We start from the raw sequence: 23116 nt of genomic DNA, 5'->3' as shown, positions 1-23116 counted from the left end.
AGTGGGATATCACCATCACAGGAGGTGTTCAGAAGACATATAGATATGATGCTTCAGGACATGATTTAGTGGGCATGGTGGTGTTGAGTTGATGGTTGAACTTGATCTTAGCGGCCTCTTCCAACATAAATGATTTCATGATTCTTCAAGTCTGCAGAAAGGTAGTCAAAATAAAGCAAGAGGGAATAGCAGAGGCAGCAAAGATGTGAAAAGAAAACTTTCAGAGACTCAATCTAACACACCATGTTTACACTGCTGAGATAGAGAAACCTTTGTCTACCAGCCAAAGAGAGTATTAATAATAAATTATCCACAGGATCACTATTTTCTTTCTCTTTGCAAGGAGAGCTGCTCCAAAAAGAGAATAAATACTGCTCTAGGTAATGTGGTTTGCTGGTGGAAAATAAATAGAAACAAGCCTGAATTTATTTAGTTCCGTGAAGTGTTAGGGGGTTTTGGGTTGGCTTTGAGGTTGTTCTTTTTAAGGACAGGTGGAAGTGTTGTCTTATGATGGAGTAGTCTACGTTTGGCATGCATCATGAAGCATTATGGTTCCTGTGTCATTAGCAGACCAGGTGGTGGCCTGAGTCAGAGTAAGACTATATTCTCCTAATCCAAGTCATTGGTTGGTTTAATTGATGAGGTCACAAATAATGTAAAACTGATCTTGATCAGCAAAGATGGAGTCAGTGATCTACAACAAAATCATGGATGCAGTACTCCAAAAGACAGATGGCTGCTGAGATATTTTGTTTCTATTGCACAGTGTCTTTCAGTGCTCTTGTCCTGGTGCGCTTGGAAGTGTATGAGTACTTCTGCTTCCTTGATGTCTCTTACCCGAGTCTCCCCTTGAGAGATATGTTCCTTAGAAGTAATGTACTCACAAAACCTGTGGGAATTGCTAGGAGAGCTATAAAAAACATTGGGCTGGAAGCATGACTAGAAGATGGCAACATCCATGTCAAAGTTGGTGAAAGAAAAATGGCATAAAGTCAAGGCAAAAGAATATGTTTTAGTGTCTCCTTCTTAGTAAAAGCAAAGTAGAAGGATAGGTCTTGATGTCTCCTCAGTAACAAATGATAGGAGAAGAAGAAATGGCATCAAGCTGCACCAGGAGAGCTTTAGATTGAATATCAGGAATAATGTCTCACTGAAAGAGTGGTCTTGGCGACCACAAATCCCATTTTGCTAGTAGACTTCTGTTCTACATTTTGGAAGTTTTGCAGAGAAGTACATGCATAGATACCAGAGAAGATGTTTGAGAAGTTTGCCCTTGGGTCCCATCATAGCCATTTTGTGTTTCTGGGAGCTTAGGGAAGAAAGCATGCCTTGGGATGCAGCTCTTCTTAGAATGATTATCTGCATCTGTTTGCCATCTTCCTTCTAATTCTCATCTGTCTCAAACACGGAGCTTGAGTCCCTTGCTTCCCTGAGGAGAAAAAGATAGATGAACAGACGTGTAAATGAACCTTCTGTAACTCTTGCACAGGATTTCAGAGTCTGTCACAGAGGAGCAATCGTCTGTCACGTTAATATGGTTCTTATTGCAGTATTTATGTCAAAACCCCTGTCTTTCATCATTTTCATTAGCATGAAAAGTAAGGTTTTAACAACTATGGTAATAGGTAATAATGTAGCATTAGAGCATAAATCTAGTGACGATACAGATATCCAGGGAATGACAAGGAGATGTTATAATTTGCTTCCAGCACTAATTTTGGGGACAGGTTTGTGTAGGTGGCTTAATTTTTAGTCAACATCCACTATAAGAACTAACAGGAAGGCAGTGAGGAAAAAGAAATCTTTGGACTGTAATTAAAGATGAGAGCTAGCAGCTACCGTTACAAGTGACCAGCTTTCTGGTGGTGCTTAGCACACGTTCTCTTCCTAATTCTGAGTGACATGCATCTAAATGTTCTGATTACAGAAAGGTTGGTTACTGGAAACTGTCACTTTGGTAAAAGAACTGTGCTTAAGTGGCCAAGAAGGCCAATGGCATCCTGGCTTGGATCAGCGACATGTTAACCAGCACTGGTGAGGCCACACCTTGAATCCTGAGTTCAGGTTTGAGGCGCTCTGTATAAGGAGGATGCTGATTAAAGCCGGACCATGTCCAGAGAAAGGCAGTGAGGCTGGTGAAGGCTCTGGAGAACAGGTCTGGTGAGGAGCAGCTGAGGCACCTGAGGCTGTTTAGTCTGGAGAAGTGGAGACTGAGGGTAGATCTTACTGCTCTCAACTCCCTGAAAGGAGGTTGGTGTGAGTTGGGGATTGGTCTCTTTGCCATTGTAACAAGTGATTGGAGGAGAATAAATGTCATCAAGTTACATTGGGGGGAGGTTTAAGCTGGCTATGAAGAGGAAGTTCTTGACTAAAAGCGCTCTCAAAAATTGTAACAGGTTTTCAAAATCTGGAAAGTATCCTCAGCAACATGGTTGAACTCTCCCTCTTGGAAGTGTTTCAAGTAGGCAGGGAGGCTGAAGACGGTGGTTTTAGCACCAGACTTGACAGAGCTGGATAGTAATTGGAGTGAATGATCTTAGAGGTCCTTTCCGACCAAAGTGATTCCATAAAGGACATGTTAAAACTAGTAAGTGTTCACAGGCAGAAGTGGACTAAACTGTAACTGCAGGGAACCGTATCCTTGAGTTAAATAATTGTTAGAATATCTTTTATAGGAGACAATGCAAAGTCAATGAAAACCCCCCTTAAATAACCAGATGAGAAATTGGTCAGACATAAAAATTGAGCTAAAGAACTGAGATAGAGGCAACAATTATCTCACAGCTTAGGGCCATTCAGCTGTGAGTTATGGAAAATAAAGAAAGGGACAATTTCTCTCTGTACGGTAAGGAAAGGAAAAAGGCTTTAGTTATCCCAACTAGCACTTGAACATAATGTTACAGTTAATTTGTGCTGTAATGGGGTGTTTAATAGATTTCAGTGGTCAGGAAGTTTGATTTAGGAAACGTGCAGGTAACACTTTTCAGGGCATCCAAGTAATTTACAGCTTCTGTGGACTATACAGTGTGTTGTGGTACTGAGGAGCCCCAAGCTAACATCTTCACCTGTGGTGCCAAAGCTGAATGCAAAGCTGTGGTCTGTCGGCAGTGCTGCAGATTTAGAGAGCCCTGAGCCTCTCAACCCTATGGACATGTATTAGCAGGGTCAGAGGTATCTTGAGGGCTACACTTTTTCCTTTCCACCACAACAGCCTGTTTGCTTTGGCCATAGTGATCATACCACTGTCCTCTCAATAATCTTAGAGGTCTTTTTCAACAAAAAACAATTCTCTGATTCTATGACTCTATGATTTCATGATTGTTTGACTGAGCTCTGGGATCAAACACCACATGCTTGAACTTCTGGTCATATTACATATGTGTGACCAACTTGTGCATGATCAGAGGACCGCTGTGACTTCCCACATGGCTTTCTCACATTGTGGTTTGGCAGCAGGCTTCATCACCAATTTCTGTTCACTTTGATTTACCTGATCCAGACAATAAAATATGTTGCACTCCACAGAATCATAGAATTGTTTTGGTTAAAAAAGATCCTTAAGAAACTCTTTTAGGAAAGAAGCTGGCAGCATGACTTCTGTCTGTATGAAGTATGCTCAGGTGGCTAAGAAGGCCAACAGCATCCTCACTTGGATCAGCAATAGTGTGATCACGGAACTGAGTGTGCCCCTGTACTTGGCACTGGCAAGGCCACACCATGAATACTGGGTTTAATTTTGTAGCCCTCATTACAAGAAAGATATTGAGGTGCTGGAGCAGGTCCAGAAGAGGAAAACAAAGCTGATGAAGGGTCTGGAGAAAAGTCTGGTGAGGAGCAGCTGAGAGGAGTGTGGTTGCTTAGTCTGGTGAAGAAGAGGTTGAGGGGAGACCTCATTGCTCTCTATGACTCCCTGAAAGGAGATTGTCATGACATGGGAGTTGGTCTCTTCTTCATAGTCTTAAGTAAAAGAACAAGAGGAAATGGTTGTGCCAGAGGAGATTTAGGTTGACATTAGTGGTCAAGCATTGGAAAAGACTGCCCAGGGAAGTGGTGGAGTCATCATCCCTGGAAGTGTAGACATGGCACTTCGTGACATGGTTTAGTGGCCATGCTGGTGTTAGGTTGATGGTTGGACTGAATGATCTCGGAGGTCTTTTCCAACCAAAACATTAATATGTTTCTAAGACAGCGAGGCTCCAGCGAGGGATGTGAATTTTCTTTAGTAAACTTTTGCACTCTCTTTTCCCTATGCAAAGCCCTGCACCCAGGTGAATAAGGCCGACTGCCAACACACACACCTAGCCAGCCAGGTCAGCAGCTGTCCTGGGTTTATGATCCATCTGTGTGCACTGAATTCTGATTAGGGACAGAATGTATTTGTCTACTGCAGCCTTTTTTCCTGCTTGTGAGTTAATCAAATGCCACTCATGTAACTTGCAGAGACAATGCTTACCGGTATCCTGGGTACAGGAGAAGCTTTGAGCTGGAAAAGGGAAGATTTAGACTGGAGGTGGGAAAGAAATTATTTTGAGTGAAGGTTGTGAGATGCTGGAACAAGTTGCCCAGGGAGGTTTTGAATGCCCCCTCTCTAGAGATGTTCACGACTAGGATGGACAGAGCCTTGAGCAACCTGGTCTAGTGGAAGGTGTTCCCTTCCAACCCAAACCATTCTTTGTTTCTACAGTCTGTGCCATAAATCAGCACTGGTAATACAGAAACTTCAGTCTGGTAGAACACAGAGCAATCTGCAGATCAAGGTAAGTGCTCACAACTCCATTTAGCTGGTGGGAAAATAGCAACGCAAAACAGTTTCTGAAAAGCAGCAGAACTCATAGTTAGACATTGAGAATAAAATTCTGTCTCTAATCACTCCTAAGGATGTATCATCAATTTGAAGTGTGTATAATGTGCAGTTTCAGACATATTTTTATATAGACAAATCACAGCTTATCTTTGTGTTTCCAGATAGGCTGAGCTTGATTCTTAAAATGAGATATCAAGTGTGAATATTCATGTTCACGAAACAATATTCCACTTAAGTATTCTGACAGTAGCTGTAGCTTTAAGCACATACTCTTGCCTGCTGACTTGTTCTCTACAGCATTCACTAAAAGAGTTTGCAACCTGGAACAGGATATACATGAAATGAATTCACAGAGTCAGAGAAATATTTCCATTGGAAAAGACCTTTAAAGTCATTCAGTCCAACCATCAACCCAATATCACCATGACCACTAAGCCATATCCCAAAATGCCATGTCTACGTGGTTTTTGAACACCTCCAGGGATGGTGACTCCACCGCCTCCCTGGGCAGCCTATTCCAAAGCCTGACCATTCTTGCATTGAAAAAATTGTTTCTTAATATCCAACCTAAACCTCCTTTGGTGCAACTTGAGGTCATTTCCTCTCTTCCTGTTGATAATTTCTGAAGAGACCAACACCCACCTTACTCCAGCCTCCTTTCAGGGAGTTGTAAAGACCCCTTAGCCTCCTCTTTACCAGACTAAACAACCAAATTCTCTCAACCACCTTCCCTCAGCCACGACTGGTTTCTTGTGTTAGAAATCTTCTCCTTATTTCTTTTAACTCTTGCCAGTATCCACCTACAGCAGAATCACACTTGGCAGTGTTAACAGGAACCTTTGGAGAGCACAGGTGTGCCAAAATGGTGAGGTTTGTCCTGCAACTAGCCAGATGCTTCTACAGGTTGACATCTGCCTACTGATGGTAAAAGACAAGCTGCAAGCCTTTTTATGAAAGCTCTGGTGCCTCTGTATTTACGTAGCAATGTGGCCTGATTATTCAGGAGCTCTGAGGCTTATCCCAAGATGATGATTTTGACATCAAAAGCAGATTAATGGAAGTCGACAGCCTCATGTCCATCCAAACACAGTGTGAAGTGATAAGTGTGGAATTACCAGTCAGTAGGGTCCCATGTCACCTCCTCAGACTAGATAAATGATGAATATGTAATGAAATTACACAGAATTGAGACAGATGGCTCTAGCTTTTGATAAATGCATATATCTTCACAATCAGATAATAATGCCAATGTGTGGAAGATCAATTGGGATATAACAGCTTTGAAAGGAAAATAATTTCTTTGCTTTCCCTTCAAGATGTGCATTTAAATCAGAATCAAGCTTAATTTAATTATATTTTTTCATCATGAAATTAAATAATAAGAAGAAAAGAAACCCTAGGAAAAGAAAATACAAGGACATTTTAATCTTATTTGGCTCAGAACTGCAGTTATTTATCCTACTGCACATAATGAAATACCACTGCTAAAAGGAAAAGACAATTATTTTCTCTACAATATACATTAGAAAGATTGATGGGCTCCCCACTTATAAAAACCACTAAGCAAAAATCTTGACATCTTTTCAGGAGATGTCATTTTGTTCCTAATAACTCCAGTTATGAGGAACCTTATAATACGGTCCACCTGGTTTTGATAGGGACATTGAATATTTTATTCACTATTTAAGATGCAAAGTCCTTGAGATAAATCAACCTCTCCTTCTCTCCCTTGTTCTTCTTCAGGTACATCTTTCAAAGAATTGACATGATTGACTAGGGACAAGGTGTAAAAATTATCACTTGAAATAATTGTCCTTACCAATAAAAAAAGTGAGGAATTTGGAGAACAAAATAATGATGAAGCTCATTAAATTCACAGTCTCTGCATATTGCAGATTAGTGAAAGAGTAATGGCAGCAACTCAGCACATAATTTTGCACAGTAGTTGTGTGTTATATGAAATGCTGTCACTTCCTTTGAATTTAAAGTCCTTTCTTGTATAGATAATCAAGTATATCTATCCCCCTTTTGCATGGGATGTAGAATATCAAGAAGTGAAACAGAAGCAGGTTCCAGTTTTCTACAGCCATTTAGCCAAATGTTTTGGGTACTGGTTGCAAACGATAGAAATAGCAGCTGAGATCTGATGAGTTGGCTGTTGTACCAATACACAAAGAGTATTAGCAGTGTAAAGAGTCTATAATCTCTGCTCTTCAGATGAGATTATCATAGGATCACAGGATGTTAGGGGTTGGAAGGGACCCAAAGAGATCATCCAGTCCAACTCCCCCTGCCAGAGCAGGACAATACTATCTAACACAGATCACAGAGAAACACATCCAGACAGGCCTTGAAAGTCTCCAGAGAAGGAGACTCCACAACCTCCTTGGGGAGCCTGTGCCAGTGCTCTGTGACCCTTACAGGAAAGAAGTTCCCCCTTGTGTTGAGGTAGAACCTCTTTTGCTGCAACTTACACCCATTGCTCCTTGTCCTATCACAGGGCGCAAGTGAGCAGAGCCTGTCCCCCTGCTCCTGGCAGCCTTCAGATACTTATGAACATTTATCAAATCCTCTCTAAGTCTTCTTTCCTCCAGACTAAAAAGCCCTAGGTCCCTCAGCTTCTCATAAGCTATGCCTTCCTGTCCCCTAATCATCCTTGTAGCCCTCTGCTGGACCCTCTCCAGCAGATCCCTGTCCCTCTTCAACTGGGGAGCCCAAAACTGAACACAGTATTCTAGACGAGGTCTCACCAGGGCAGAATAGAGGGGGAGGAGAACCTCCCTTGATCTGCTGGACACACTCTTCCTAATACACCCCAGGATCCCATTGGCCTTCTTGGCCACAAGGGCACATTGCTGTCCCATGGTTAACTTGTTAGCCATGCCATGGTTAACTTGTTATTACTTGAAATGAAAGGGAGGAAATGGAGCACAGGATGAAGAAACAGCTTTCCAAAAGTGATTGTCAAGGGTTAAGGCTGGGCCAGTCACAAAACAAGTGCCAAGTGCTCTCTACCAGCCCATCTCTCTTCCCAAAGGAAAGAAGGGAGAGAAACTGACTAAACTTGCTTTACTGAAAACAATAACAATAGAATGAAATCGATACAAACCAACCTTAAACTAGACTCCCTGATGGCAACTGGTCACCGTCACCACAGTTGTTGTGGCAGAAGTCCCAGACTGGACTCAGCAGCAGATGAGAAACTGATTCATTAGCTGAATTCTGGAACTGGATTCAGGAATTCATGGATTTGGGTCAAAGGCAGAATGTACAGACCATTGAAGAAGAGGAAAAAGTTAACCCTGATGACCCCTTAGCTTTATACTGAATATGACATCCATGGGATGGAATCCCTTTCTGGTCAGTCACCTGAGCTGTCATAGAATCATAGAATCAACCAGGTTGGAAGAGACCTCCAAGATCAGCCAGTCCAACCTAGCACCCAGCCCTGTCCAGCCATCTAGACCATGGCACTAAGTGCCTCAGCCAGGCTTTTCTTCAGCACCTCCAGGGATGGTGACTCCACCACCTCCCTGGGCAGCCCATTCCAATGGCAATCACTCTCTCTGGGAAGAACTTCCTTCTAACATCCAGCCTATACTTGCCCTGGCACAACTTGAGACTGTGTCCCCTTGTTCTATTGCTGGTTGCCTGGGAGAAGAGGCCACCCCCCCACCTGGCTACAGCCTCCCTTCAGGTAGTTGTAGATAGCAATGAGGTCACTCCTGAGCCTCCTCTTCTTCAGGCTAAACAACCTAACTCCTCTCTCCAGGTATGGCCTTTTTACTCTGCACCCCCAAGCATCACACAAGTTAGCAGTGCCCTTGGTCTGCACCCCAACCCTTGTTACTAACCCTGCCCATCAGTGTTGTCACTGCTAGGAGCAGCCACAGTCTATAAGAAAATTCCCTGAGCTGCAGAAAGGACCTGAGCAGAGCCTGAGCTGGGATGTCAAAGCACTGAGCAGAATCAGTGCCGCTCTAGCTCAAACCAGGGTGAATGAGTCAGAGTACAACTAGGTGGGAGTACTAAGGGTAGTCCTCTGTCTTTCATGGCTGTCTTGCAATAGTTCCATAAGAGAAAGCTTCAGGTGAGACAGTACCTTGTGTGGCTGCAGGGATCTTGAATCAGTGACTAGCACAAGAGAAGATAAATCAAGCTTAACCTGCACTTTGGGACTCAGCACATAAATTGCCTTGATGTCTTCTGTAGAGCAAGAGAGGATGACACATGAGTTAGTGCAGTAGCCTCGCTTGAGAAGCATGCCACTTATACTGTGCTGAGGAGCAAAAAAATGTGGTTCTGAGCAGGAAACTCTATGTCTTTTTGCATGTCCCTTGGAAGAAAAAGAATGAGGTGGTGTTTTTTGCATTTTGCACTATCTAGGCTTGAGAGGTAGTGTGCTTATTAAATTCAGGTGCTGATTCAAAGCCTCCCAGATGCAGTGGGAGCCCTTATTTTAGTTTCACCAGTCTTTGCAGATAGTGTGAACACTGCTGTGGCTCACAGCAGAGAAGAGGGATGAAAACCTTGTTGCTCTCAAGCATGAGAGCTTTGGTGCTCCCAGGGGAAACTCTTGCTGGTGTAGTAAGAATTTCTTTCTTGCAAGCTGCTGGCTGCAAAGCCATCACAACAGGAGCTCATATCCTCCCACAGTTTGCCACCTTCTCGGTGCTTTCAAAAATCACTTATAGTGAGAGAATCATTTCAGCTGGAAAGGACCTTTAAGATCACCAACTTCAACCATTATCTAATTCTACTGCTGAGGGAGCTAGAGTTGTTCAGCCTGGAGAAGAGGCTCAGGGGAGACCTTTACAGCTCTCAACAGCTACCTGAAAGGAGGTTGTAGCTAGATGGAGGTCAGTCTCTTCTCCCAGGCAACTAGTGACAGAACAAGAGGACAGAGCCTCAAGCTGCACCAGGGCAGGTTTAGGCTGGATGTAAAGAAGAAGGTCCTCACAGAAAGAGTAATTGGCATTGGAATGGGCTGCCCAGGGAGGTGGTGGAGTCTCCATCCCTGGAGGTGTTCAAGAAAAGCCTGGATGAGGCACTTAGTGCCATGGTTTAGTTAATTAGAAGGTGTTAGGTGGTAGGTTGGACTCAATGAGCTCAAAAGTATTTTCCAACCTGTTTAATTCTGTAATTCTGTGAAAGGCTGAGTCTGAAACTGTGTCCCTTAGCATAGTATCTATGTCTGTGTCAAGGCAAGTTACCTTAAGCTGGACACTCCTTAAGCATCTTAACAGTCTCTGAACAGGAATTCTTTGAATTTATCTTTCAAGTGTCTAAAGCTTTTCTAGCAGTATCAGTATTGGCCTTCAGTCTGCGTTCATGTGGGGTTGCGGAGGATTTGGGATGAGATCTTAAAAAAGCCTATCGCTTTGTGATATTGCCTCAGGAGAAAAATGTTTCTGTGCATCATAACTGTGATAGCTTATTGATCAGAGCAAGCCACCTCTCAAAGGAGTAGATGACACCATATATTTTATTTACAATACTGTGCAGCTGCTGAACAGCTGCACCCCAGCCAGCAAACTCCTGGAGAGCAGAAGGGTGGAGAGGGCTCTGTTCTCAGAGCTGTCAGATCTTCCACTTTCTAATGATGCGTATTAGAAACAAACCAATGTTTATAATCACAATAAGTCCTCACCTGCCTTAGAAGCCAGCAGGGGTGGACAATTCATGGTTCCTGGCCTGAGTGTATCCTGCAGTTCAGCTTCATGTGGTTTTCCACACTGCAGCACATTAACACTGCTGAGGCCTTAAGCATCCTGGTCTAGTGGAAAGTGCCCCTGCCCATGGCAGGGGGTTTGGAACTAGATGATCTTTAAAGCCCCAACCCAAAAGATTCTACGATCGTACAATTACCCAAAGGTACGAGAAGCAACTCTTGGATCTTAGCAAGAAAAAGGTCTGCCATCTTTTCCGTGTAGCCAAAAGGAGAACTATAAGGCAGAATTCCTATTTAGGTACTTCTACTTGATGAAGAAAAGCAGAAAGAAGAGTTGCTCTTCCAAAGTTAGACTTATGTGTGAATTAAAAATAGGCTGTCTTATGTGTGGAATATCTAGAGAGGGAAGATCTCTAGGAATTGACAGAAGGTTTCAAAGCACATCAGTGTTTATCAAGGACACACATATATACTGCTTCTGGCATTTGTCAGATTTTGGCACAACTAAGGCAATCCCTTGCTCTTCCCCAACCCCCAGTTACTGATAATTTAGAGAAGGCAACAGGTCATGGAGCTGGGCAGACTTTTGTGGAAGCTGCTGCAGTAGGAAACCCACATCTATGGAACTTAAAAAGCTTGACTGAGAAAAACCACAATCCAAACCAGCAAACACTCTGGTTTACTTAGAATCATATAATTGTTTCAGATCATTGAGTCCATCAGTGATCTAACTACCAAGCCTGGTGCTAAACCATGTCCCTCAGTACCACATCTCTCTTTGAAACACCTCCAGCAATGGAGATTCAACCCCCTGATTCAGTGTTTGAGAACCTTAAATGAGCCTTTACTCAGCTCACTTGAAAGTTAGGGAGAAGGGGAAATGACAGAACTCATTCTGGTCTGGATAAGATAGGTAAAATTAGTCCAGAAGAACCATTAATGTGATGGTAAGTAGTCTCTCCAGGACTTTGCTTTCACCTGACATCACGAACATAAAAGCTGCAGAGATGTGGTGCTGAGTGACATGGTTTAGTACCAGACTTGAGAGAGTTAGAGAATGTTTCGACTTGGTGATCTTAAAGGTCTTTTCCAACAAAAACAATTCTTAGATTCTAACATATGTTAACAAAGGCAAGCGCTAGGAGACACTCATTAGCAGAAGACAGGATGTTATCATTCTCTTTTAACTTGTTTTCTAACATATGCATGGATGTTTGCAAGTGTGTGTGTGAGTTAGGGAAGCTGCACTGGATCATAAGGGTTTCTGCATCCCATTGCAAAAAAAAACACACATGAGAAAGGGAAACACAAAAAGGACATGAATCTGTTGCAGTGCATCCAGAAGAGGCTCACAAAGATGATGAGAGGGCAGGAGCACCTCCCCAGTGGGGATGGAATGCAAGAGTTGAGTCTGTTCAGCCCGGAAAAGAAAAGGCTCTGGGGAGACTTATAGCTGGGAAGGGACTTTTTACAAGGGCTTGTAGTGATAGGATAAGAGGCAATGACTTTGAGCTGGAAGAAGGGAAATTTAGATTGGAGATTAGGGAGAAATTGTTTACAGTAAAGATGACAAGACACTGGAAATGGTCACCCACGGAGGTTGTGAATGCTCGCTCCCTGGAGGTGTTCAGGGCCAATTTGGACAATGCCTTGAACAACATAGTCTAGTTGCAGGGAGGTCAGAACTGGATGATCTTGAAGGTCTCTTCCAACTCACAACATTCTGTGATTCTCTGATGTGATTTTATTTTTTTCCCCATTGATTCTCCATCCTCACCCTCCCAACTTAGCTCTAGCTTTAAAGCTGTTTAAATAAAATTCAAATTAAGGAATATGCCAGAACTAGAAAGATCATTATAAGGCAAAAAATCCCTCACACACTACTGGATTTCTTGCCCTCCTGATGTGGACTCTGGATTTGTCTATGAAAACCAAGGGAAAGCTTTCTTTGGTGCATTGTCATTAAAACAGTTAAAGGCTGCAAATCCTTTACTGTCAAGACAACAGCAGGATTATGTTTGAATCAGAAGAATGAGCAACATGTTCTGTTTAATCAGAGAAGAAAGAGATTTGTAAGACTTCTCTGTCCATCTCCCCACCAGTGCAGGAATTTTCTGTGCAGGCTTTTCTGTGCACTGTTAGGTGTGATGGATGATCCACTGCTTTACTGGGGGTCCTGCAGAAGCTCTTAATGGATGGTTGAACCTGCTAGTTGTAAAACACTGTTGGCTTCTATCAGAACATGTTTTCAGGATGAGCTTTGTAAACATCTGCTCTTATAGAATGAGAGCAAATGGCCTCAAGCTGTGCCAGGGGAGCTTTAGGTTGGATATTGGAAGAAGCCTCTTGATTGAAAGGGTTTTCAAAGACTGGAGCAGACTCCCCAAGAAGCTGGTTGAATCCCCATCCCTGGAGGTGTTCAAAAGACACAGAGATGTGATGCTAAGATACATGGGATATGCTTGGACTCAATCTTGGAGGTCTTTTCCCACCAAACAATTCGATGATCTTGAGATAGTAAAGCTGGATAAAAAGATAGGGAAGGATTTTATATCCTTACCAAGGTATTTTCCTTGGAACTTGTTTTTCAGTTTACTTTTCTTAACTTCATTGGAGAACTTCTCCTCATTACATCTTTCTGAGAATTCCAAAGTACTTCCTCCCATCACTCATGTCCCTAAACCTTGATGACCTTGGTCTTCCTTCTCTGAAGTTGTGTTAATGTGGACTGTGAAGTGGTGCTTTGCTTTGACCACACTTCATCTGGTAGCAGATGTCCTGTTAAAATAGTGTGTTTTGATAAAACTCATTGTAGGAAGCTTAGGAATTCTTTTAAAAGGAAAAAAAATGACAAAACCCCAAACAACTCCAAAGCCAGAAAATAATTTTTCCTCTCTTTTTTTCACCCACAAAACTGCCTCTTTTTTTTTTTTTTCCTTTCTTTTACTAACATTTGTGGAATTTTATGGGTAATATTCTCTGTTTTCTTTATTTCCTGAATAGAAGATTTTTATATACTTTTTTCCCTGTCTGTAACTGTTTGCAGAGCTTAATGGGCAGTTGAATGAACAGGATGAGTATCTACATGATTTCCTTAGCCCAAGGTATTTTATGATTCTGTGATTCTATGATTTAAGGTTAGTTCTTCATGTGTTTTGTCTGACCATGTGTGTCCTCTGTGGGCCAAAAACCAGTTGAAAATACTAAAGCAATAAGCTCTTCCAGAAGGCAGTTCGTCCTGATACAGGACTAGGTAAGATGCTTACTTCTTCACTCTCTATTGAGGAAGCTTAGGACAACTACTTTATGTAAGAGCTAAACCTACCTCACTTAAAAGTGCCTGGACAGTTGCACAGCAGAAAAAGACCTGGGGGTGCTGGTTGAGCGCCACCTAAAGATGAGCCAGCAGTGCGCTCAGGTGTCTAAGACATCCAGTAGCATCCTGGTGGGGATCAAGAATAGTGTGGCCAGCAGGATGAGGGCAGAAATTGTCTCCATGTAGTCAGCACTGCTGAGGCCACAGCTCGAATACTGGGTTCAGTTTTGTGCTACTCAACTCCAGGAAAGACACTGAGGTGCTGGGCAAGGTCCAGAGAAGGACAACAAAGCTTCTGAAGGGACTGGAGAACTGGTCTGATGAGGAGCAGCTGAGGGAACTGAGGTTGTTTAGTCCAGAGAAGAGGAAGATGAGGGAAGACCTCATTGCTCTCTATAACTCCCTGAGAGGAGGTTGGAGCCAGGTGAGGTTTGGTCTGTTCTCCCTAGGATCAGGTGATGCAACAAGAGGAAGTGGCTTGAAATTGTGCCCGGGGAGGTTTAGGTTGGAGATTAGGAGAAATTTCAGCAAGAGTGGTCAGACATTGGAACAGGCTGCCCAGGGAGGTGGTGGAGTCACCTGGAGGTGCTCAAGAAACATGTAGGCATGGCACTTTGGGACGTGTTTTGAAGGCCATGGTGTTAGGTTCACAGCTGGACTCAATCTCAAAGGTCTTTTCCAACCAAAACACTTCTATGATTCTTGAAAACAGTGCTGCTGTGGTTACTCTGGAAAGTTGAGGGACACTCAGCTTGGACTATCACTCTTTAAGGTCCTATATTTAGCTATCTAGGAACAGAGGGGTTAATCATTGCTCCAGTTTATATAGTCTGGTCTCATTGGAAGAAAATCCTGGGACGATTCTTTATGACACCATTTTCAATGGCAGAGAGAGTCTTTAGTAGAAAGCAGTTTGTTACAGTGATCAGTCAATAAGTAGGAGGAGAAGCAACTTTATCAGTGGCCTGAAGAAACTAAAATCTAAAAATGCTTTCATCAGCCACTGATAGCCAGGCCCTCATTTGTTTGTTTGTTTGTTGATGTATTGTTGGTTTTTTTTTGGGAGGGGGGTGTTTTAGTTTGGTTTGTTTTTTTTTGGGGGGGGGAGGGTTGATGTTTTGGTTTTGTTGTTTTGGGGGGGAGTTGACTGGTTTGGTTTGGGATTTTTAATTCTGAAAACTTTAGAAAGTGGATAAAAAATGTTCTGCTTCAGAGCCTTCCAATATCAGTTCCTGCAGGTCTTCTCTGGTGATCTGAGTCTTGTTTAGCAGCTCCCTGATTGGGGGATTTTGAAACCTGAATTGTGGAACTGCTCAGGCTAGAACATAGTTACTGTTAGTGAAGAGAAGTGTGTGAGAGTTGTTGGTCAAGAGAAGTATCACCAGCAAGTTGAGGGAGGTGTTTCTCCCCCTCTACTTTGCTCTGGTTGGACCCCACCTAATGTACTCTGTCCAGTTCTGGTGCCCCTAGAAAGACATCAGATAGTTGGAGAGAATCCAGATGAGACCACAAAGTCGACCAGAGGTCTGGAGCACCTCTCTTGCGGGGACAGGCTGGGAGAGTTGGGTCTGCTCAGCCTGGAGAAGAGAAGGCTTCAGGGAGAACTATAGACCTTCCAGTACCTGAAGGAGGCTACAAGAGAGCTGGGGAAGGACTTCTTACAGGGGTTTGTAGTGATAGGGTGAGGGTCAGTGGCTTTGAGCTGGAAGAGGGGAGATATAGACTGGAAATTGGAATTAATTTCTTTCCAGTGAGGGCGGTGAGACACTGGAACAGGTTGCTCAGGGAGGCTGTGGATGCCTCTACCCTGGAGATATTCAAGTCCAGGCTGGACAGGGCCTTGACCAATGTGGTCTAGCAGAAGGCATCCCTACCCATGTCAAGGGGATTGAACTGGATGATCTTCAAGGTCCATTCCAAACCATTCCAATTCTATGATGCAGCAACAGTAGCACTTGGGCCAAGTTTCTTAGGCTTTGTAATAAGCTTAAGGAACTTTAGGAGGGGAAAATCACCTTATCTTTGGAGCTGTAGGCCACATCAGTGTTGAAAAATTCATAGGATTTCATTCCCTTGCTGAAGTCAAGTAGTAAAACTCTTCATTAATCTTCTCACTACATGCTTTTATGTTAGTGGAAACCTCTGTGTAGTAGTTGTTCCTCCAGCTGCAGTGTGCACTCTGTGGTGAGGCAAAGTGTCTGAGCCTTTCCTCAGCTTTTGTTTCTGTAAGTTTCTCCACAACACTTATTCTCTGTCAATGTGTGTTATCAAGTAAGAATCTATATAGACCTTGTTCCTTTGTGCCATGCATTCAAACCCAAATGAAACTTGGTGATAGTAGCTGGGCATCACTTTGTTATTAAGGCCATAACACTTGCAGGATATCTGTTTTTCAACATGTAGGACTGGGAGTCCTCAAACTTTGCAACCCTAACATGGTACTGGCCTCTGATCATCTCCCCTTGATGCATGAGGATGACAGCACTGTAGGACTTGAGTGAAGATGAAATATGTCTTATCTCATCAGTATCAGTTCTGTATCTTTGGCATATTTTTATTGCAAGAGGAATATTTATTAGAAGGTAAATGCACAGGCACTCTTGTGGCTTCCTCTTGAAGGGATTCCCTTTGCCAGTGATTCCTTTGGCTCACACAGCACTGAAAATTGTTTGGAAAATAGTGCTTTAATACAAGCATAAAGTGTTCCTCTGATGGCTGATGTTCTTGGATAGACCATCAGCACTGCTGTTCTGGAGATATCAAGAAAGCATATGGAGGCTGCAGATTGAGTTACTGCTAGTGATAGGAAGGGGTTTGAAATAACTTTATTTAGTTAATAGAAAAGCTACACCTTAGAAAATAACCTGTATATTGTGTCATGACACGCAGCAAAACAGATGCTCCCTCTTTTTTCTGTCATCTGTCACACATTTTTATGGTTTCTGTCACCTGTTTGCTAGCTTGGAGATTGAAAAATAGGACAGCAAAGATATTAGATGGGACTGTGTTTTCTGAGGCCCTGTCTTCTATCTCATTTCAAATGTGGCCACTTCCATGACCTAATGAATGATGATGTAAATGGATCCAGTGCCTCTGAAGACCTTTAGTCCCATAGAACATAAGTTACAGGTAGTATGGTCGTTCTGAGTAAGAGACTACTTCAGTTCCCTTATAACTCCAGTCTGACCCAAGGAGATACTGACATTTGATATCTTTGGGTAGCTTGAATCATTGTTTGGGCTTTTTCAGTGATCTTCCTTCTAGTGCAAGCTCCTGCAAGCAATGAACTGCTATCAGCTTGCAGAAAAGTATCTTCTTTCTTCATCAAAACTCACCATAGTAAGAGCCCTAGGTCAAGTTATGACCTCATCAGTGCTGAGGATGGGGGACAGTTGCTTCCCTGGTCCCATCAGGATGTGGCCAGCATACAGGCCAGGATGCTGTTGGCCTTCTTGGCCACCTGGGCACATGCTGGATCATCTTCAATTGTCTGTCCATTGACAGCCCCAGGTCTTTCTCTGCTGGGCAACTTTCCAGCTACTCTGCCTCAAGCCTGTAATGTTGTGTGAGGTTGCTGTCACCCAGGTGCAGCACCCAGCACTTGGCCTTGTTGAATCTCTTAGAATTTGCTGCAGCCCATCATTCCAGCCAGTCCAGGTCCTTCTGTAGAGCCTTCTTATCCTCAAGTATTTCAACATTCCCAGATTAGTGTCTGCTGCAGACTAACTGATAGTGTCTCCATTCCCTCATATAGATTATTGATAGAAATTAAAGAGGACAGGCACAGCACTGAGTCCTAGGGAATACCACTTGTGACTAGCTGCCAACTGGATTAACTGCATTCCTGGACATTCAGTCATTTTTTCACCAGCAAAGAGTCCATTCATCCAAATCATGAAAAGTCAGTTTATCTAGGAGGATGCTGTGGGAGAAAGAGTCAAATGCTTTAGTAAAGTCCAGTGCAAGAACTCTGTTTCTTCAAAGCAAAGCAAATAAAACCACACACACAAAAAACCCCAAACCAAACAAACTCAAACAAAACCCCACACCCATAAATTGTATTGAATTCTCAAGTCTGTTAAGTGACAGGACTGCACGCTTCAGAAATGGAAGGTTTATACTTCTGGGAAGCTATGATCCTCTAATGGCAGCCTTCCCAGCATGGAGTATTCTTGTCTTGTCAAAGAAGCTTTGAAAGGAACAAATGTTCTTTCATCAGCATCTTGAAACACTCTGTGTTAGTTGCATTTTGTGAATGCCTTAAATAACATGAAGAAATTATGTTATTTGATGGCCTAACAATTAATGGGCACAGTTGGCTGTCATCTTTGTAACATCACCCTGCTCATGTCTGTCTAGTTGTCAGAAGATTGTTTTGTATTGCTGAGCACAGCATTTCCCCACAGGCATAATCCCATCCATCTTTTATCTCATACCATAAGCAGGACAAAGAGTTTGTTCCAAATTCTGCTGTCACTGTATTCACAGAATCACAGAATGGTGTGGGTTTGAAGGGACTTTCAAGATCATCTTCTTCCAAGCCCTTCAACATGCACAGGGACACCTTCCACTAGACCAGCTTGCTCAAGGCTTTGTCCATCCTGGTCTTGAACACCTCCAGGGAGGGAGTATCCATAACTTCCCTGGGCAACCTATTCCAGTGTCTCACCACACTCACTCAAAAGAATTTCTTCCTAATCTCTACTCTGAATCTTCCTTCTTCCAGCTCAAAGTCATTGTCCCTCATCCTGTCACTACAAGTCCTTGTGAAAAGTCTTTTAGGTGTCTTCCAAAAAATATAGTCCAGAAGAGATGGCTCTCCTGCAGATGGTCTGTATATTTGTTCTGGAGGGCTGATGGCCAGTTTGCTGTCAGTCTGAGATCCGTGCTGTGGTGACACAGATTTTTGCCACATGCAGGTTTTTCTGGGGTTTCACAGGATTGCAGAATTGTTGAGATTCTGGAAATCATCTAGTCCAAACTCCCTGCCAGAGCAGTTTCACCTAAATCATAGAATGGTCTAAGTTGGAAGAGATCTCCAAAACGTGTTACAGAGGACAGGATCCAGCAGGGATTTTAATGCCTCCAGAGATGGAGACTGCACCACCTCTCTGGACAACCTGTTCCAGTGCTCTCTTACCCTTAAAGAAGCTCCTCCTCATGTTTAGATAGAACTTTCTTATGTTCATGTTTGTGCCCATTTCCCCTTGTCCTGTCACCGGGCACCACTGCAAAGCTACTGACACCCACCTTTTAAGTATTGATCAGCATTGATGAAGTCCCCCCTCAGTATTCTTTTCTCCAGACTAAAAAGCCCAAATTATAGAATCATAGAATCAACGAGGTTGGAAGAGATTTCCAAGATCATCCTCTCAGTCTTTGCTCATAAGACAGGTGTTTCAGTCTCTTCATAACTTTGTAGCTGTTTTGTGTACCCTCTCCAGCAAGTCCCTGTCCTTCTTGAACTGGAGAGCCCAGAACTGGAAATAGGACAGAGTAGAAGGGGATGAGAACCACCCTTGACCTGCTCACCACACTGTTCTTGATGCAACTCATGCCATTGACCTTCTTGGACAGAAAAGCATATTTGTGTTATTCTAAGGTTGTGAGACAAGATTTCTAAGTGCTATACAGCACCCTGTGGCAACAAAATATCACAGAGAAATGAAATCTGAATTCTGACAGTGTTTAACATCTTTGCTGGTGACATGGACAGTAGGATCTAGGCACTCTCAGAAAGTTTGCTGATTACTCCAAGATGTATGGTGCAGTCAATATGGTAGAAGACAGGAATATCATCCAGAGAGTCCTAGACAGGCTGGAGAGATGGGTCTGTGAAAAATGTATGAGGCTTCACTGTCCTTCCACAGAAAAGTGGTTTAAAAGAAAGAAAACTGAACACTATTACTGTTACAACTTTGTGTGTGCAAGCAGTGAGTATAAAACCTTCATCTATGCTAATAGTTGTATTTTGGTTTTGCAGCTAGTTGAGAAGCTCTCTGGCTGTGTCCCAAATAACTCATACCTGGTGTCTTTGAATGTCCAGGCAGATTGATTCTGGAAGGGGCAATTTTCATTCAACATTCCTTCTTTTTCTCATATTGATTCAAATGTGTGACAAGAAATTGCAGTCTTCTATTACTTATTTTCTAAAAAGAACCCCCTCTGTTATTGGCTAAGTAGTGTCTTGAGGTCCTATTCATTATTTGATGGATGCACGTAGGGTTGCTTGCTGCTTGTTGCTGATTCTCTGTGCTGATATTTTCAGCTGTTTGTTACTTGTGTGGGTGGAGAGTTCACCAGAGAAAGCACACCTTGGATAAGTGTTGAGCTGGAAGTCCTAGCCTTAGGGAAGCACTCAAGTAGCATTAAAAAAAAATAATCTTATTTACAACCCAATTATGATTTTTTTTCCCCTTTTGGAGGCCACATACAGTTATGAATTCAAAGCAAGAGATTATGCTGCCAATGCACCATGACAAGAACTTTGGTCAAGCCTGGTAAAGGCTCATTTTTATCAGTAATTTGCATGAGGGGATTGAGTGTTCCCTCAGTAAGTTTGCAGATGACACTAAGTTGAGTATAAATTTTGATTTTCTTGAGTGTAGGAAGGCTCTTCAGAGGATCCAGGATAGGCAGGAGGTTCAACAAGGCCAAGTGCCAGGTCCTGCACTTAGGTCACAACAACTGGGATGGTTTGGGTGTTCCCTGCCCCCCTCCACTTTGGAAATCACCCAGACTAGACTCAGCCAGGTCTGGAAATTTGAATGAAGCTTATATTTACAGCTAGCACAATAGACAAGCAGATATTTACAGTATATACAGTTATAGACAGAAATATACAAGCTAAAAGGTAATAGAGAAACACAGCAGCCCTCCCAGAAACCTGAGGCCCCGGGAGGGGCTCCCAACCACACTTACACCTTCTCCCACCCTTCTCAACCTTACCCCAGTCCCAAGGAAGAGTGGCAGTTTGGTCAGGGGGTTAGGAAGCAAAGTGGATTAATCAGAGAGACTAGAGGCAGAAATGCAGCTCAGAGCTCCCAAGCAGAAGAAGTGCCTTATCTATGTTTGGATTCTTGTTCTTATACCTCTCAGCAAGCCTATGAGTGAGGTAGGCATCACCCTTGTTTTCTCTTTCACAGCCTGCTGTAATCTAGTTCTTCTCACCAAAACATTCTAACTAGCTTCAAACTAGCACAACAACCCCATGAATGCTCCATGCTTGAGGCAGAGCGGCTGTAAAGCTGCCCATCAGAAAAGGACCTGGGGATGCTGGCTGGCAGCTGCTTTAACATGAGCCAGCAGTGTGTTCAGATGGCCAAGGAGGCCAACAATATCCTGGTCTGGATCAGAAACAGTATGGCCAGTGAACTGGGTCAGTGATTGTCCCCCTGAGAATTGTTAAGGCTGCACCTTCAGTGCTGGATTCAGCTTTGTGCCACACAAGAAAGACATTGAGGTGTTGGAACAGGTCCAGAGAAGGGCAATGAAGGGGATGAAATGTCTAGAGTATAGGTCTGGTGAGGAGCATCTGAAGTACTGGGATATTTTGGCTTGGAGAAGAGGAGGCTGAAGGGTCTCTCTACAACTCCCTGAAAGGTGCTTGGGTTAACATGTTCTCTCGAATAACTAGCAATGGGAAGAGAGGAAATTGAGTCAAGTTGCACCACAGGAGATTTAGGTTGGATTTTAGGGAAAATTTCTCTGCTACAAGAGTGCTCAGGCATGGGAGCAGGCTGCCCAGGGAGGTGGTGGAGTTGCCATCCCTGGAAGTATTAAAAAATGTGTGGATACTGCATTTCAGGACATGGAGGAGTTGGGTTGATGATTGGACTTTATGATCTTGGCCGTCTTTTCCAACCATAATGATTCTGTGATTTTATGAGTACAGAAATATCTCTCCCAGAACACAATGCCTGTAGCATTGGTGACTGGAAGGTCTAAGCAGGTGCCACAGGGTGACTCCACAACCCCTGGAGTATCACCCCAGTAGATTTACCTGTCAATAACGACTCAGTGGGAGAAATGCATGTTGGCTGTTTAAAGCAGCCATCGAGGTCCTGTTTGCACTGTTAATCCGAGGTCACAAATCTGTCTCTTGCATGTGAGTGGTGATCACAGACTACAGCTCATTGACCTGGAAATGTGTGAATGAAGTTTTAGAGCAGCTTAAGCTACTTACTGCCTTACCTTTGATGAAAGCTTTTCCATTCCTTCTACTAGTCCCACCTTTATTTCAAACCCTTGTGTCCTTCATACTCCTTTGCACCTCCCAATGTTGATTTTCAAGTATTAAAGAACTTGCACCTTTATGCAGGTGATTCATTCCTTCCCTATCACTTCTCTCCTGACGTTTGAAATTGGATTTTGCAGCAGTACCTCTTGCCTCTAACTGATAAGAAATGTTTGTTTCTGGCAAGATGGATTTTCTGTCTTGCTCCTTCCCTCACTCCCTTTATCTACCCCCTTTTGCATTGTTCTTGCTGTTCTTTGTCTTCATTTTTGTCTTCTTTCTCTTATTTTTTATTTTCTTTCTCCTCCATACTTTTCTTGTCTGCTTTTTCTCTGCTTTCTCCTTTGTTCTTCATGAGTCCCTTTAATTTCCTTTCATAGACACTGGTTTTCCCAGGTCCTGCACCTGGGCCACAACAACTCCATGCAGTGCTACAGTCCTGGGGAAGTGTAGCTGGAAAGCTGTCTGGCAGAAAGGGATCTGGGGGTTCTAATTGATGAATGGCTGAATATGACCAAGCAGTGTGCCTAAGTGGAAAAGAAAACCAATGGCATCCTGGCTTGGGTGCGACTAACAGGAGTAAGGCAGCGACTGCCCCTCTGTACTCTGCATTGATGAGACCACACCTCAAGTCCTGGGTTCAGTTTTAGGAACAGCACTACAAGAAACACAGTGAGGGGCTGGAGAAGATGCAAAGAAGAGCAACTAAGCTGGTGGAGGGTCTAGAGAATGAATCTGATAAAGAGCAGCTGAGGCAGCTGGGACTGTTTAGTTTGAGAAAGAGGAGGCTGAGGGAAGAACTTATTGCACTCTACAACTACTTGAAAGGACAATGGAGAGGTAGGTGCTGATCTGCTCTCACAGGTAATTATCGATAGAATGAGAGGGAATGACCTCGAGCTGCAGTAGAGTAGATGTAGACTGGACATTTGAAAATGCTTTTTCACTGCAGGAGTGGTCAAACATTGGATCAGGCTGCCCAGAAAGGTGGTTGAGTCACCATCCCTGGATATGTTTAAAGGTCGTTTAGATGTTGCACTTAGCAATATCATTTAGGGATGAACTCAGCAGAGGAGGGTCAATGGTTGG

The 23116-nt window shown here is 43.2% G+C and overlaps 1 long non-coding RNA gene across 2 annotated transcripts in view; it reads left to right on the top strand.

Annotated features, from left to right (window-relative positions):
• Positions 1-23116, top strand: part of LOC135178425 (uncharacterized) — a 141170-nt gene that overhangs the window by 96793 nt on the left and 21261 nt on the right. Inside the window, exons 4-5 of one of the 2 annotated variants that reach the window (XR_010303524.1) lie at positions 4685-4757; positions 13522-13579. This is a non-coding gene — a long non-coding RNA (uncharacterized LOC135178425). The remainder of the gene's footprint in view (positions 1-4684; positions 4758-13521; positions 13580-23116) is intronic. The other variant, XR_010303523.1, reaches the window with a different exon arrangement.

Source organism: Pogoniulus pusillus, chromosome 9 (assembly GCF_015220805.1).
Source record: "Pogoniulus pusillus isolate bPogPus1 chromosome 9, bPogPus1.pri, whole genome shotgun sequence".
NCBI classification, from domain to species: domain Eukaryota; kingdom Metazoa; phylum Chordata; class Aves; order Piciformes; family Lybiidae; genus Pogoniulus; species Pogoniulus pusillus.
Note: the sequence above shows the minus strand (reverse complement) of the source record. Positions and strands in the feature narration are given on the sequence as shown.